The 2,500-nt window shown below is 79.5% G+C and overlaps 1 non-coding gene across 1 annotated transcript; it reads left to right on the forward strand.

Moving 5' to 3' along the window:
• Positions 1–2,251: 2,251 nt before the first annotated feature.
• On the forward strand, positions 2,252–2,404 carry LOC136996794 (5.8S ribosomal RNA). Its single transcript, XR_010887737.1, has one exon. It is a non-coding gene; the product is annotated as a 5.8S ribosomal RNA (ribosomal RNA).
• Positions 2,405–2,500: the final 96 nt, after the last annotated feature.

The following is a 2,500-nucleotide window of genomic DNA, read 5'->3' on the forward strand; positions in this document are numbered from 1 at the left end:
CGCCGCCGATTCCCCGAGGCCGGTGGGGGACCGCCCCCGTCTGCCCCTCTCGCCTCCGCTGGCGCCCGCCGCCGGTGCCCACCGCCGGGAGCCGGCCCCCCCCTGTCACCCGACGGCGATCCGCCGCCGCCGGGGCAGGGGAGGGTCGGGCCCGGGGGAGGGTCCGGCGGGGAGCGGGCGGCAGTGCGCGGGAGGGTCGGCGGGGCTTGCTCCCCCGGCGCCCGCGGGAGGAAGCGGCGGGCGGAGACGCGAGCGAGATGGCACCCCGGGTCGGGACGGGTGCCGACGGGTCGCCACCCCTAAGCGGTGGGGGGCGGACCCGCGGCGGGCTGCGGCGGAGCAGCCCGTCTTGCAGAGACGGCGAGGACAGGCGTTCCGGGATGGCGCGCGGGGCGGGCGCCGGGCGGCGGCGGACCCCGAGCGGGGGCCGTCGCGCCAGGCCACGCGAGGCGACGGGTCGTGCCCGAGCGGGCGGCCCAAACCACGGCTCTCCTCCCGGGCGCAGCTGCCGCCGGGCGCCGGGTTACTGAGGGAAACCCCGGGCCCCGGGAGGAGGACGAGGTCGTGGCGGCGGGTGTCGGGCGCACCCCGCGGGCGGACGCTCCGCCGAGGGGCGCCGGAGCCGGCTGGCGGGTGCCGGGTTTCCCCTCCGCGTCCCGTCTCGCTGCTGCCGCCGAGGCTGCCGCCGTCGCCGCGAGGCGGCGGCGGCCCGGCGGCGGGCGGCGGCGGGGGAGGCACCCCCGCGGGGATTTCAGGTCGTTTCCCTCACCCCAGGGCCAGGTACCTAGCGTCCGCGCTCCTCCTGCCCCCCCTCGGTGACCCACCCGTGTGGTCCCGTGTGCCAGCTCGCTCCTCCCGGGCGCCGCGCCGTGAGCGCCGCACCGGCCGTGCCCTCCCGCCCTTTCCGCTTTCCCTTTCTCTCCCCCCCCCCACCGCTCCAGCCGCCCCGCGCCGTGCCGCGGGGACCGTGCTGCGAGCGGGCCGGGCGGGGGGGGGGGCGGGGTGGCGGGAGGAGCGGAGGGCCTCCGGCCACCGCGGCCGCCGGTAGCCGCCCCGGGTAGGGATGGCCATGGGCCCCGGGCTCCGGGCCCGAGGGTTCTCGGCGGGAGAGCCGGGCGGGGGTTTAAAGACTCGGGCGGCCCGATGCGACCCGGGGGGCAGCCGGGTGTGCTGCCGGAGGGCCGGGGGGCCGGCGCGCGCGGGCGCCGTGCCCCCCCATGCCAGCCGGCGCGCCCCGCGCTCGCCCTGCGGGCAGCCGGGACGGAGAGGGGTACCCTGCCCCCTCTCTCCGCGGTCTGGTCTCGGCGGAGGGACGCCGCGCGGTCGGCTGGCGCCGGCCTGCCTCGAACGCGTGACCCCGGCGCGAGCGCGTGCTCTCGCCGGGACGGTGAGCCCCCACCCACCGCGGGTGGTGCGGACGCCGCGCCTCGGCGCGATCCGCTCTCCTCCCTGGCCGGGGCTCTCGGTCTGCCGCCGTGGCCGCTGGCGGCGGCGCCCTACCCGCCGGCACTCCGCCATCCGGCGCGCCTGCCTCGCTCTGCCCAACCCGGCTTCGCCGGGCGGCGGGCGGGCGGCAGGCGGGCGGCGGGGGCGGCCCCCCCCGTTCTCCGCGTGGAGACGGGGAGAGCGGGCGCCGTCCCCGTCCGTCCCGCCTTGCCCGCCCGCCCGCCGCCGGGCGTCTGTCCGCGGAAGGGACGGGAGAGCGCGTGGTGTCGTCCGGGAGGCTGTGTGTGCGCGCGCGCGGGCGTGGGCGCCGCCTCGGGGCCACGGCGGAGCCGGAGGCCGGCGAGGCGAGCGAGGAGCTGGGGAGCGCGGGGCCGGTGGGCCGCGGGCGCGCGGGCAGCGGCCGGTGCCGCTGCCGGTGGCGGCCGGGCTCCGACGCTGGGGGTCCGCGGGGAGCCGCCCCCTCCCCCAGCGTCCCCGAGGCAGGCGGCGCGGCCGGCGCGCTGCTCCCCGCCGGGCCGGGCCGAGCCTGGGCGCCTGGGCCGGACTCGAAGCGAGCAAAGGGTTGTCCCAGGTCGGGAGCGAGGGCTCCCCGCCCTTCTCGTTCGGGTTTTCCTTTTCCCTTTTTCCCCCCCCACTCTGTGCTCGTACGGTCAGCGGGGCGAGCCCCTCTCTCTGGCTCTCGGCCGTCCCTCGCTCAGCAGCCGGCGTCGGCGTGAGGAGGGAGGCGGAGCGGAGGGGGGGCCCTCAGGGGCTGCCGAAGGCTGCCCGGTCCCCCCGCGCGCGCGGCGGGGACCGAAACCGAGACAACTCTTAGCGGTGGATCACTCGGCTCGTGCGTCGATGAAGAACGCAGCTAGCTGCGAGAATTAATGTGAATTGCAGGACACATTGATCATCGACACTTCGAACGCACTTGCGGCCCCGGGTTCCTCCCGGGGCTACGCCTGTCTGAGCGTCGCTTGGCGGTCAATCGTCACCCCCGCTGTCGCGTTGGCGCAGCGGTGCCGCCCCTCGGGGGGGGCGCGTGGGGGGGCGGGGGAGGCGCGGCGGCGCC

The sequence above is a fragment of the Apteryx mantelli genome, unplaced genomic scaffold (genome assembly GCF_036417845.1).
Source record: "Apteryx mantelli isolate bAptMan1 unplaced genomic scaffold, bAptMan1.hap1 HAP1_SCAFFOLD_86, whole genome shotgun sequence".
NCBI classification, from domain to species: Eukaryota; Metazoa; Chordata; class Aves; order Apterygiformes; family Apterygidae; genus Apteryx; species Apteryx mantelli.